We start from the raw sequence: 13,547 nt of genomic DNA, 5'->3' as shown, positions 1-13,547 counted from the left end.
GAGAAGCTTTAAACTTTCATTTATAAAAGAATGTGCTGATGCACAGGAGAAATCATTGCTCTTACAACAGGTCTCAATCTGAAATCCACAAATGCTAGGAAGTCAACTTTTAAATGTTTTAATTTGCTTTAAAGTTAAGCCCAAGACACTGTAGAAACCCACTGAGAAATGTTTTTTTAGGCTCAACACCTGTTTCCCCTTAGTCTTCAACAGAGCGTGTACATGCAAGTTTCATTTTACAATCACTGCAGTCCCCCCACTGCACCAAGATCACCTAAATTCTGTGTGTGGTATTGCACATGTTCTTAGTTATACCTTAATTTACAAGAGGCAATCCTGAAGGAACTCATTCTAAGCCATCGATCATTTTCCTGTGTGTTTGTGTGTAAGGCAGGCTAGTGGGTCCCAAATGCCTCTTTCCAGGAGACGGTGCAAGGGCCCAGTAAAGAGCACCCACCAAGTGCTGGGGGCATTTATATTCAGACGCCCTCTGAAGTCAAACATAAGGTTCAGGGAATCCCCTGGTGGTCCAATGGTTAGGACTCGGCGCTCTCACTGCCAAGGGCCATGGTTCACCTGCGGCAGAACTGAAAAAACAAAACACAAAAAACCCCTCCAGGTTCACTTGGGTCCCGCACAACAGTCAAGTCCACTCAGCAGCAGACTGTGACCCAGCAGGCAGACCTTCCCACCTTCTGGCACGCCCTTTCACTATGTCTGCTCTAGGCTGTCGGCTGCTTAGACCAGTTTTCTAGTTCTTTAAATCCCACCCCAAATACAGCTTCCTTGGTGACCGAACAAATATGTGACCTTACATATGAAAAGCTGCACATACCTCCCAACGTCAGCGGAAAAGAGAGGCAATCTGTGCCCACTTCAAGCGTGGCATTTCAATGGGAACAAAGCCCAGTGCCACTCTGCTACTCTCCTGCTCACAAGCCAGCCATGCCATTCAGACAAGAGCTGGGCTAACCCCAGGAGAGTGCCCTGCATGAACAAGGCACCTGGAAACCATGCTAGTGCCATGGTACCCCTTCTTTCCTGAATGTCAGGATACAGTAAAAAGACGAGAGATCAGATAGCCCTGAAGTGTGCTCACTGCCACAGCCGGCATACATTTTCCATTGCCGTCTGTCTCAAAGAGCGCATTCATTTTCTTGAAATATGTGACAAGCACTCTTTCATTCCACAGTAAGAGCATAAGCCAAATCTGGGCCACTTGCCCATTTCTGCCACCTCTTATAGCCTGTGCCCTCAGAGCCAAAGGGTGACAAGGCAGCCCACCACTGGTTTTCAAGTGGCAGAGGGATGGGGCCCCAGGACTGGGGTCTTGGCAGGGTACATAAGCACAACTCCCTTTGGAGTGCGTTCCATCTGATCCCTTGTAAAGCCTGAACTGCTTTTAAGAGCCCAGAGCCAGCCCCTTAAGCCTCAGAACAGATTGTTTTCCCTCAGTCGAGATGTTCAGACAGGGATAACTAACCATCACAGGCTTGCGGGGATTCTTTCGGACACGTAAGATAAAAACAGCTTACGTTACAAACAACGCGAGAGGAACGGTTTCACTTGCTTTAGGTAAAGCAGATCGGTCCTGTTACACACGCTGTGGACACCTAGCAAAGAAAACAGAATCTATGTCAAAGTCACCTTGCCACTCAGCACAACCCAAGGGCTGGGGGAAACAAAACGAACATCCACCCAGGCCTGTTCCAAAGGTTTTCTCTATTACACACGAGAGAAATTCCACGTCGGGTCCAGGGCAGCCACCACAGCACTGCAGCCAGTGTCTTTTTCTGGAGTATCCTTTTCGGCCTCAAACTGAGGCTGTACCTGGCGGGGGGAAATTGCAAAGGAAAATTCAAGAAGGTCTACACAAGTATCTCTCGGATAGCTCATTGTTAATTCAGGCATTAAACAAACAAACAAACCAAATAAACCAGGCCTCAATTTTCTCTAAAGCAAACCTAGGAAACTGAGTCTCAGATATCCAGATTCCACACTCAAAGGCCTTTTTTCGGCCTTCAGACAGGGATAACTTCACATCATCATGGACTCAGCTCCCCACCCAGCTGCCAGTCCACAGCACTGACATCCACAGCACAAGCAAACCATGTTCTCCTTACCAAATTCCTTCCTTTCTCAGGAACTCATTCAATCTTATCTGCTTTATTAGAACGTGCTTTCCCTCACGGGCAAAAACTTTATATCTAGTGCCTAGCTGTACCCAGCGTCCCAGACCTGACACGGTGACAGTTCCTGTCCTTTTAAAGCCAGGGTCTCCCTGAGCACAAAGTGTCTAGTAGCCAAGTAAATCTTCCAGCATCTTTGAGCTGTCAGTAAAAATGTCTCAAACAGTGCAGATTACTTCTTCCAGCCAGACCACTGAAGGCCAGCTGCGCAAAGGGTGCCTGATGCCAAGAAAAATCAACACCAAGCAAGGTCACTTCTCCTTTGCTCACCTCTGTGTGCAAAACGATACCGCAGAGCGACCATGTGGCTTTCAGTTCTTTAAGATAGGGATTATAGATCTGCCCTGAGAGCTACTTAAAAATAGCCAGTACTATAACCTTGCTGTAATAAAAATCCCTGAGCTAAAAGTAGATCAGATCATCTCACTGTTCCTCCACATCTGCTCTTAAATGGCCACACGTGATCCTTGGGCCACACTCATAGAGCCATCTCACCCATCTTAGCATGGCCGGAGGTGGGGTCCAGGAACATTCTATAGGTGCAGAGCCAGATCTGAAAAGCACCACTCCTGTCTTTTAGAGATGAAGAAACAAGGTTCTGGTGTGGTTACCTGCTAACAGGCTGAGACTGGAGTCTCAATCTAACAGTGGGTTTCAACTTTAACTCTACATTTTGGGTGGGGAGTTGTCGGGGTGGTGGGGGGCCTGTCATGTGCACTACAGGGTAATTAGGGGCATTGCCTGGATCCCAGCAACACCCTCCACCCCTAGTTGAGAACCACTAGTCGAACTCAATGACCAGCTGTTCAACTATATCTCACTAAAGCTTAATAATAATGTCCCCCTTCCAAAATCACTTATAGCTATATTTTTATGGCTCTTAAAAAAAATAACCTAGTTGTGTAACTTTGGGCAAGTGAGCTCATTAATTCAGTTTACTTACTCGGGAGCAACATAGGGAAAACATCTACCTCATAGTGCTGTAACAATCACTGTGAGGGTACTTGGTGAGGGGTCTAGGAAAGAGTTCATACTACTTCTCTGGGCACTAAAAGGAAAAACTATTCAAGAAGGTCTACACAAGTATCTCTCAGATAGCTGTTAATGTCTGGGAAGACCCACACATCTCTGAAATCTAACAAGCCAACACTTAAAGGAACCATAATCTATGCAATTCTGTGAAAATTAAAACTCTTACCATTTATCTCATCAGGAGATCCTTACATCCTTACATCCCTGGATGATGGCTTTCTTGTGACTTTTTCAAAGCCCACAGCCTACATCTTTATTCTAAAAGAGAAATATGGATAACACATTAACAGGAACAAACTTATTCATTCCCAAGAACATAATTTAAAACGTTGAGCCTCAGCAAGTTAGAATTCCTCACAACAGAAGTCTTTTCAGACAGGGATAACTTTAAATCATCCTCAGCTCAACCAGTAAGGAACATTTCTAAATCTCAATCAACTTTAAAGCTCAAGTTCCAAGTCTCCCTTTTACCCGTGAATGCAGTGGCATCCACTTTGGTTTCAAAGAGCGACACCTAGTGGCCCCAATTACACTGGCACAGAGACCATCCTCATTTCTGGATTCTGGGTAGGACCCCCAACTGGTCCTGAGTCAGCCAGGATTCAGAGCTGCGGTGTGTGGCAGGCTTTAAGACCATCTCGGCTTTCTCATTTCTGTTGCCCACCCAAGTTCCTGCCTACATGCATCCTTACCTATTTCAGACTTCCATTCGTTACTTCTAAGCAGGTCTGCTGCTCACCATCTCTGCAGATGCCAAAGAAAGCCTGTGGAGAATAAAAACGTAAGCATGTTAAGGGTCGCTATAAAACTGCAGCCTTCCAAACAAAGTCTACCACGCCACTGATTATCAGCTGTAGAATTAAGCGTAAATTGCTTGGGGCTGTCCTCTACGCTCTCCAACAGGAAGCCAAATATTTAGACGTTAATACCCTGGATGCGAGCTTGCCCCGTGGGAGGACCTGGGGGCCAGCAGGGCCGCGGAGCCTGGAAGCTCAGCGCTTGGGTGGCCGTGAGGCCTGGGAGGTGCGCAGGATGGAAGAGACGCTCTCCCCCAGGAGGGACGCTCCGATGCCAAAGGTGGGCTTGGGCTCTCTCTCCCTTCAGTAACAAAAACTCACACCCTTTGGAAAGTGTTTTCTCACCTCAGTTAATCCTCCCAACCACCTATGGGGGTGGGGGTTGGGGGAACCAGGCCTAGCGTCACTATTTCGCCTTCAAGCAGCGGAAGGCCAAGTATGCTAGCGCCGTATCAAGGAATAAGCTCTTTACCCACCTCCACAGCCTTCCCTCGGCCAAAGAGCCGAAGTTGCTGGCCTTGCTGGAACCACAGCGAGGAAGCCATGACTTCCAGCCATGCAGCCCGCATCGGAAGAGGGGGCGGGTTTCCGCCTGCGCGCAAGTCTTCACGGAAGTCTCGCGCGAACTCTCGCGCTATTGAGAAAGGGCTACTGGGAAATGTAGTGTGATCGACGGCCGCTGAGGGGCGCCCGAGGTCCCGAAGCCAGGGTAAAATGGTGGCCGCCACTGGGGACAGTAGAGAGCCCAGGGCGGGAGGCTTGCTCTGTATAGAAACCCCGGCGGCTAGAAAACGAAGACCGACGGTCGTTTCGGTCACAAAGTCGCTATCTGTTGAGTGAACAGGCTGTCCCTGGCCGAGACTGGCTGGATGGTGGAGGCCGCAGAAAGTTCGAGGGGGCTTCCAGAGGAACGACTGAGGGAGCTCGGGCCCCGCCGGACTTCGTAGTTAATTGCTCGACGGATTTTATTAGAGTCATGGAGGGGGTGGTTACGTTAGTGAAGGAAAAGGAGATTCCCGGGGAATTCGTTGTTTGACGTCCCGCTCCGTTGCTCTTAGTTGGGGCGCGGGCGGCAGAGGGCGCCCGAGAGCGACGCATCGGGCCGGGCCGGGCCGGGCCAGGCTCGAAATTCCCCTGAACCCCAGGGGCGCCATGCAAAAATAATTATACTTTACGAAAAGAACAGAGTAGTGTAACACCGTCTGCTACTGCTGAGGGCTGTTTTTCAGGCAGTCACCCCGGCTTTAGTTTTGAAATTGTAAAAGGGCAAAACAACGACTAGAGTCAGAGCCAGAATGTATACCTATTTGGAAATTAAATGTGCGGACTTCCCTGGCAATCCAGTGATTGACTCTGGGCTTCCAGTGCAGGAAACACTGGTTCAGTCCTTGGTCAGGGAACTAAGATCTCACGTGCCGCATGTCCTACGACAGATAGTAATAATAATCATAATAGTAAAGTTGCAAGACCACGAAGCCTTTTCTACATCACCCTTTCCCCATTCTCACCAGCCCTTTAGCAATGATCTCAGTGGCATTTAAGTCTGGATTAAATTGTTCTGTGTGTAGTAATATGTTTCGGGGACTTATTTTCAAGTTACCACATTTGTTAATGTTTGCCTTCCTTAATTTGATTGTAAGCTCTTCAAGGCAGAAGTCTAATTTGTTTTTTTTTTTTTTAATTCTTCACAGACCTAGTTGGTATTCCACTGCCTCTGCTCACAGTAAGTACTCCACAAATACAATCATTAACTCCGCAATAGCTCCGATTGTGTGAAATTGGCCCCTAAGTTTCTCTGTTTTACCCTTGAAGACAAAGTATTTTGTACAATACCAAAAGAAATAATGAGGTCTCTCCCCGCAGACTAAATGTATTTCAGGCTCTAAGTGTGGAATTTGCCAAAAGCTGCTTGTGTGTAGGCAGGTGATCTGCTGGCAAAACAGTAATGATAGCTAATGCTTTATAGCACTTACTGTGAGACATTCACTCCTTGAGTACTTTATGGATATTAATTTGTTTCATCCTCACCACTGCATGGTGAAGTGCGTTATCACTACTCCTGTTTTTACAAATGGGGAAAGAGGAACATTGAAATGTTATGTAACTTGCCCCAGTTCACACACTAGTAACTGGTGGAATCGGGGTTTGATCCTAGCTTGTAGAGTCTGTACTTTTACGATGAAGTTATACTGCACTGTGAGTATGTATATATAAATTGATCTTATATAGAAGGGTTTGGGGTTGTGGGGGAGGGGAAGGAAAACAGATTTTGTGTGTTTCCATGGGCGGTTAGGGATGAAACTGACAAGTGGGGTGTGGATGATGGGCACCTGTTCCAGTTCCCAGCCATTTTCTGGCAGGAAGAGTGAGGATGAGAGACTGCAGGAGCTGATCTGTGAAAGACCGAGGGCTCTGGGCTCCTGCGGGGCTGTCTGAAAAAGTGAAAATGTTAGTCACTCAGTTTTGTTGACTCTACAATCCCATGGACTGTAGCCTGCCAGGTTCCTCTGTCCATGGGATTTCCCAGGCAAGAATACTGGAGTTGGTTGCCATTACCTTCTCCAGAGGATGTTCCCAACGAAGGGATTGAATCCGGGTGCCCTACATTGCAGGCAAGGGGCTGTCTTGGGTCCCAGACCAATTGCCACCCAGTGTGCAGTGAGGGCTGTTCATCCCAGCTCTGGAAGGGCCACTGTGCCAGAGGACACAGTGGAGCTTTCACACCTGACAGGGCCCTTGGTAGAACAACAGCAGGCTCACGGCGGATGGGGTGTCACGGGCTGCTGGGCTGTGGCCAAGTGCCTGAGCAAAACGCAGCGAGCCCTTGTGCCCGAGTACGTGTCAGGTGCACTGCACAGGCCACCCGGAAATAACCGGGAAACACACAATGCGCCAGCGTTCCTGAATGAGGGCAAGGGCTCAGAGCTATTGAGAGGGGAATGCTAATGTTGTTGTGACTTCATTTGCTGGTGAGCTCTAGGACATTTGAATTTTACATTACTCGAGGCCAGTGTAGACCTATATTTGTTACGTGGAGAGTCACACAGTCTAGAGATAAATGACAGAAGTAGATCAGAAGCTTTACAGGGCAGGAGTCCCCAGGGCTGTGCAGGGACCTTGGCTCTGATTGCAGAGGGGAAATCTGGTCAGCTGACCTGCTGCGCTCAGGCAGTCAGCTCACGGAGTTCCATTCACTGATAGGATTTCAGTTCAGTTCAGTCGCTCAGTTGTGTCTGACTCTTTCCGATCCCATGGACTGCAGCACGCCAGGCTTCCCTGTCCATCACCAACTCCCAGAGTTCACCCAAACCCATGTCCATTGAGTTGGTGATGCCATCCAACCATCTCATCCTCTGTTGTCCCCTTCTCCTCCCACCTTCAATCTTTCGCAGCATCAGGGTCTTTTCAAATGAGTCAATTCTTCACATCAGGTGGCCAAAGTATTGGAATTTCAGTTTCAGCATCAGTCCTTCCAATGAATAGTCAGTACTGATTTCCTTTAGGATGGACTGGTTGAGTCTCCTTGCAGTCCAAGGGACTCTCAAGAGTCTTCTCCAACACCACAGTTCAAAAGCATCAATTCTCCGATGCTCAGCTTTCTTTATAGTCCAACTCTCAACATCCATACATGACTACTGGAAAAACCATAGCTTTGACTAGATGGACCTTTGTTGGCAAAGTAATGTCTCTGCTTTTTAATATGCTCTCTAGGTTGATCATAACTTTTCTTCCAAGGAGCAAGCATCTCTTAATTTCATCGCTGCAGTCAACCATCTGCAGTGATTTTGGTGCCCCCAAAAATAAAGTCTGACACTGTTTCCACTGTTTCCCCAAATATTTGCCATGAAGTGATGGGACCAGATGCCATGATCTTAGTTTTCTGAATGTTGAGCTTTAAGCCAACTTTTTCACCCTGTTCTTTCACTCTCATCAAGTGGCTCTTTAGTTTTTCTTCACTTTCTGCCATAAGGGTGGTGTCATCTGCATATCTGAGGTTATTGATATTTCTCCCGGCAGTCTTGATTCCAGCTTGTGCTTCATCCAGCCCAGGGTTTCTCATGATGTACTCTGCATATAAGTTAAATAAGCAGGGTGACAATATACAGCCTTGATGTACTCCTTTTCCTATTTGGAACCAGTCTGTTGTTCCATGTCCAGTTCTAACTGTTGCTTCTTGACCTGTATATAGATTCCTCAGGAGGCAGGTCAGGTGGTCTGGTATTCCCATCTCTTGAAGAATTTTCCAGTTTGTTGTGATCCACACAATCAAAGACTTTGGTGTAGTCAATAAAGCAGAAGTAGATGTTTTTCTGGAACTCTCTTGCCTTTTTGATGATCCAATGGATGTTGGCAATTTGATCTCTGGTTCCTCTGCCTTTTCTGAATCCAGCTTGAACATGTGGAAGTTCACGGTTAATGTACTGTTGAAGCCTGGCTGGGAGAATTTTAAGCATTACTTCACTAGCGTGTGAGATGAGTGCAATTGTGTGGTAGTTTGAGCATTCTTTGGCATTGCCTTTCTTTGGGATTGGAATGAAAACTGACCTTTTCCCAGTCCTGTGGCCACTGCTGAGTTTTCCAAATTTAAGACTTGGTATTATTCAAAAACTGTCTTCCCAGGTGGCTCAGTGGTAAAGAATCCACCTGCCAATCTGCCTCCAGGAGACCCTGGAGATGTGGGTTCAATCCCTGGGTGGGGAAGAGTCCCCTGGCAAAGGAAATAGCAACCTGCTCCAGTATTCTTGCCTTGGAATTCCCGTGGATAGAGGAACCTGGTGGGCTATAGTCCATGGGGTTGCAAAGAGCGGGACACAACTGAGCAACTGAGCACACACATTTGAAACCCACATTAATAGAAAAAGAGTCTTTAAATATTGAGGTTAATGTCTTAACTGGAAAGTTGTGTTTAATTTTATGAATAAGAACACGAAGGAGGAGCAGTATTTCCCGAGCAGTTGGCTGCTTACATGGGGAGCAGTTTCGCCAGTGATATTCCCACCTGTGTGGCAGGCACCCTTAGCCCCACCACTGCCCGTCCTCCATGTGACGAACACCGCAGAGCTGCTGGGAGGCAAGCCCCGTCTCTGCCCCAAGGAGTGAGTCTTGAATAGTCTGCACCAGGCCCATGAGAAATCTCTTCCCTTCACCAGGAGTTGGTTTAGAAAATGATCTGCAGTGCAGTTCTGCCACATTTGGGAAGGTTTTCTAGTTTTGAAAAACAACAGCCTGCCTTCTGGTTTTGGGACCCCGTGAAGTAATGCCTGAGAGCATGGAAGCCATCCTGTGTCCGGAAGGGCTGCTTCCTAGGAAGAGCGGAAAGTCGGCAGTGATGGACAGAACAAGCTTGAGTCCTGGAAGATGCTTTGAGCTGCTGGAGAAGCCAGTCCCGATGTCCCCAGCCTTTAGACCTTTAGTTTGATTCAGAGACACATGTTTTTACATGTCAATATTTCTAAATGTGGGAGGCATCCTGTGAGCACTGGCATCTTAGTTTGAGTGAAATACAGAGTGGGAGATTTTAAAAAAGAAACCTCCTTATTGTTTAAGCCATCTTAAGCTGGGTGTTCATTAGAATGATATGACTCCAAATGATAGGACTGACATATCCCAAATCATCCTCTCTTTTTTGTTGGTAATTATTCTCGGGAAGAATGGGCCATGGCAAAATAAAGACGAACTGACACGATCAAATTACCATCCTGAAAAAAATAATAGCTGGTGTACAGTGTTGACTCCATGCTAGGCACTGTTTTAAGTGCCTTTAAAAAAAAAAAAAAAAAACACTTTATATACTGAACCTCTGTAGTGGTCCACTGGATCTGCCTGCCAATGTAGTAGACACAGGTTTGATCCCGTGTCTAGGAAGTCTCCACATGCCGCGGGGCGACCGAGCCCATGCACCACAACAGAGTAGCCCCCTGCTCGCGACAGCTAGAAACAGCCCATATCCAGCAATGAAGACCTAGCACAACCAAAGATTAATAAATAGAAGAATATATATATTTTTAAAAACCTCTTTAATTGAGATATGAGTGACATACAAAAAGCTGCCCAAATTTAATGTATAAAACTTGATGACCCTAACCACCTTCAGTTGGCTATTTCATTTGACTCTCACAACAGCTCTGTCATTATCCTTCCGTTTTTCAACTCAAGTGCAGAAAAATGAAAGTCATTAGTGTGTGAAGGCACTGGGAACTCAGTTGAGCCTCCAGACCTATGGTCCTAACCATTGTGCTGGGTTTCCTGGAAAGATACACTGTAACAGTGGCTCATGTTTTGCTAACTCCAGTGATTTTAATTCATCCAGCTCGAAAGCATATCCTCAAAGCACAGAGGATATTTTCCACTTCAATTTCTCAGGACTGTGAAAGAGGACCACAAATCCCGTTCAGCAGAAATCTGGGACCATTGCACAGAGCTTTTAACTTTGTGGAGAAGAAACAGGACAACATGTACCCTGTTTATTGAGAATGGATGACCTTGGGTTGCAGTGGATTCCTTCCTGTGGTGACCAGTAGCACACGTTTCATTTGCCTGCTCTGCAGATCTGTTGCCGCTCATAAAATTATTGCTTAATAGGCTTTTTAAAAATAAGTGAATTTGAAGGATACATAATATGCCATTGACCTTTCCTCCTGTTTTCTGGACATGACTCCCCTTCCCAGAAACCCCTTCTCATAACTGCTGCAGCACCTGCTCTCATGCTGTTTGTTTCCTTTGCCTGGACATTTCCTTCCCTTTGTCCTTCCCTTTGTGCGTATCAAGTCCCGACTCATGCTTCAGCATCTCCTTTGCGAAGTCTGACCTGAGATGCTCAGACAGTCCCCTAGCTCCTTCCAGTGTTCCCACGGTTGGCTGATGTAGCACATGCTCTGCGACCAAGCGGACCTGGAGTCGGGTCCCAGCTCTGCTGATGTGAGCTAAATAACCCCTGGCAGATGACTTCACCTCTCTCTGATAAGAGGCTCCTTATCTGCAGCAGGAGGAGGTGGAGGCTCTCACGAACCCGGTAGGACCGTTTAGGACTGTGCGTGCAAAGCACCTAGCATGTGCAGGGAAGCACACAGTGAGTGGAGCTCTTATTATGTGAACATCCTTCTTTTAATACCCAGTATTTTATGATCCCACCACTTCATGGGAAATAGATGGGGAAACAGTGGAAACAGTGTCAGACTTTATTTTTCTGGGCTCCAAAATCACTACAGATGGTGACTGCAGCCATGAAATTAAAAGACACTTACTCCTTGGAAGGAAAGTTATGACCAACCTAGATAGCATATTCAAAAGCAGAGACATTACTTTGCCAACAAAGGTTCGTCTAGTCAAGGCTATGGTTTTCCTGTGGTCATGTATGGATGTGAGAGTTAAACTGTGAAGAAAGCTGAGCGCTGAAGAATTGATGCTTTTGAACTGTGGTGTTGGAGAAGACTCTTGAGAGTCCCTTGGACTGCAAGGAGATCCAACCAATGCATTCTGAAGGAGATCAGCCCTGGGATTTCTTTGGAAGGAATGATGCTAAAGCTGAAACTCCAGTACTTTGGCCACCTCATGCGAAGAGTTGACTCATTGGAAAAGACTCTGATGCTGGGAGGGATTGGGGGCAGGAGGAGAAGGGGACGACAGAGGATGAGATGGCTGGATGGCATCGCTGACTCGATGGACGTGAGTCTGAGTGAACTCCGGGAGTTGGTGATGGACAGGGAGGCCTGGTGTGCTGCGATTCATGGGGTCGCAAAGAGTCGGACACGACTGAGTGACTGATCTGATCTGATTTTATGATAATTTGTTTTCATGTCTGGCTTTTCCGCTAGACGGTAAGCAAGACAAGAGTCAAAGCTTTATTCTTGTTTGTTTGCTTTTTTAACTCTTTAAGTCATCTTTATTGAGGCATAATTTACATACAATAAAATGCATCCATTTAAAAATGTACAGTGCAGTAGTCCCATAAGTGTATACACCTATGCAGCCACGACCCCTTCGTGGTTTAGAACATTTTCACCCCCCAGAGATCCCCTTCACACCCTTTTACAGTCAATCTCCATCCAGCCCTGGCCCCAGACCGCCACTGATCTGCTTTGTGTCACTACAGCTTCGTTTTGCCCATTCTAGAATTTCATATGAATAGAATCCTACAGCAGGTACTCTTTTGTGTCTGGTTTCCCTCAATTACCCATGCTGTAGCTTGTAACAGTCGTTCATTTCCTTTTTAATTACTGAGTATTAGTCCGTCAGATAAATATACCTCAATATTTTTATCCATGCACATGTTGATGGACATTTGGGCTGTTGGAACTATGATTAATAAAGCTGCAATGAACATTTTTATACAGATCTGTCTGTGGACATAAGTTTTCATTTCTCTTGGATAACTGCAAGGGAAACTGCCAAACTGGTATCCCCAGTGGTTTGCGTTGCTTACATTCTCCCAAGCAATGTGTTTCAGAGTTACGCTGGTTCCGCACCCTCAGCAGGACCTGTTATGGTCAGTCTTAACGCTAGCCATTCTTGTGGGCGTGTTGCAGTATCTCACTGTGGTCTTAACATGCATCTCCCTGTTGACTGTGATGTTGAGCATCTTTCTGTGTATATTGGTCCTACGTATACTTCTTTATGACGAGTCTATTAAAACCCTCCCTTTTTTATTGGCCTATCATGTTACTGACTTGTGAAAGTTCTTTATATATTCTGGACACAAGTCCTGTCTCAGATATTTGCTTGGGAGATACTTTCTCCTAGTCTTTCCGGTTTTGATTTAGTCCAGTTTATCCATTTTGTTTTTATGGTTAGTGCTTTCTATTTTCTGTCATCAAGATTTCCCTTTCTCTGTTGAATCACCTTTGTCCTGTCTTTGGATCCCATCAATCTGTGTGTATGTCCTTTGGAACTGCCTCCTCCGCCGCCCACCCCTCCGCCCTGCCACACTGTCTTGAACTCTGATGGTGCCTCCTCACCCTAGTAAGACCGCCGTGGTCTGCATGTTCTGCCCCCTGCCCCCCCGCCGCAGGCAGGGAACTGTCTGAGGCAGATGCCCAGGAAGTCGTGAGGTCACCATCCTGTGTGCTGCCTGTCGTCAAGTGTCTGTTTCTTATATTTTGCTCAGTTTTCTAGTTGTTTGTGGCAGGAAGTCTTAATTCACTTTGGCATCCACAGTGCCTGGCACACAGACACTCCATAAATGTCTGTTGAGTGAGCGAGTCCTTGTTAGCACCTCCAGACACAGTCCATTAGAGTCTCTTGATTGGGAGAAGTTCTGGGGCCCCCAGAGGTCATCTGATTGGTCCCCTTCATCTTAGTAGTTCTTTTCCTGAGGACAGCCGTTAGTCCTTTCCGTCGCCAGTGCCAGCCCACCTGATTCCCACACATGCCTGTTAAATGGGGAGGTGGAGGTCCAGAGAAGGAACCGTCACGTGGTCAGGCAGTGTCTGGCTGGCAGAACTGGGCCTGCCAGGCCGAGGTCTTGGTCTTGTTCTAACTGGAAGGGCAGGCACTGTCTCTTTCTTCGCTGTCTCACTCCCAACACCTAATA

The 13,547-nt window shown here is 46.8% G+C and overlaps 2 long non-coding RNA genes and 2 other non-coding genes across 6 annotated transcripts; 1 reads left to right on the top strand and 3 right to left on the bottom strand.

Annotated features, from left to right (window-relative positions):
- Positions 1-102: 102 nt before the first annotated feature.
- LOC147351128 (uncharacterized) lies at positions 103-4,994 on the bottom strand. 3 transcript variants are annotated; one of them, XR_015147195.1, is made up of 6 exons: positions 4,495-4,994; positions 3,914-3,985; positions 3,388-3,479; positions 1,734-1,830; positions 1,536-1,613; positions 103-587 (listed from the first exon to the last, which is right to left on the bottom strand). It is a non-coding gene; the product is annotated as an uncharacterized LOC147351128 (long non-coding RNA). The 3 variants fall into 3 exon arrangements; XR_015147196.1 differs by having other exon boundaries at positions 1,484-1,613; positions 4,495-4,770; XR_015147197.1 differs by lacking the exon at positions 1,536-1,613 and having other exon boundaries at positions 1,648-1,830; positions 4,495-4,770.
- On the bottom strand, positions 1,973-2,057 carry LOC147351130 (small nucleolar RNA R38). Its single transcript, XR_015148478.1, has one exon. It is a non-coding gene; the product is annotated as a small nucleolar RNA R38 (small nucleolar RNA).
- On the bottom strand, positions 3,551-3,628 carry LOC147351129 (small nucleolar RNA R38). Its single transcript, XR_015148477.1, has one exon. It is a non-coding gene; the product is annotated as a small nucleolar RNA R38 (small nucleolar RNA).
- Positions 3,914-5,777, top strand: LOC147351127 (uncharacterized). The gene is made up of 2 exons (XR_015147201.1): positions 3,914-4,298; positions 5,710-5,777. It is a non-coding gene; the product is annotated as an uncharacterized LOC147351127 (long non-coding RNA).
- Positions 5,778-13,547: the final 7,770 nt, after the last annotated feature.

The sequence above is a fragment of the Bos grunniens genome, chromosome 19, assembly GCF_055505025.1.
Source record: "Bos grunniens cultivar Pamir isolate PY7600 chromosome 19, Bosgru_T2T1.0, whole genome shotgun sequence".
Classification (NCBI taxonomy): domain Eukaryota; kingdom Metazoa; phylum Chordata; class Mammalia; order Artiodactyla; family Bovidae; genus Bos; species Bos grunniens.
The sequence above is the reverse complement of the archived record's forward strand: the minus strand, read 5'-3'. Positions and strand labels throughout refer to the sequence as shown.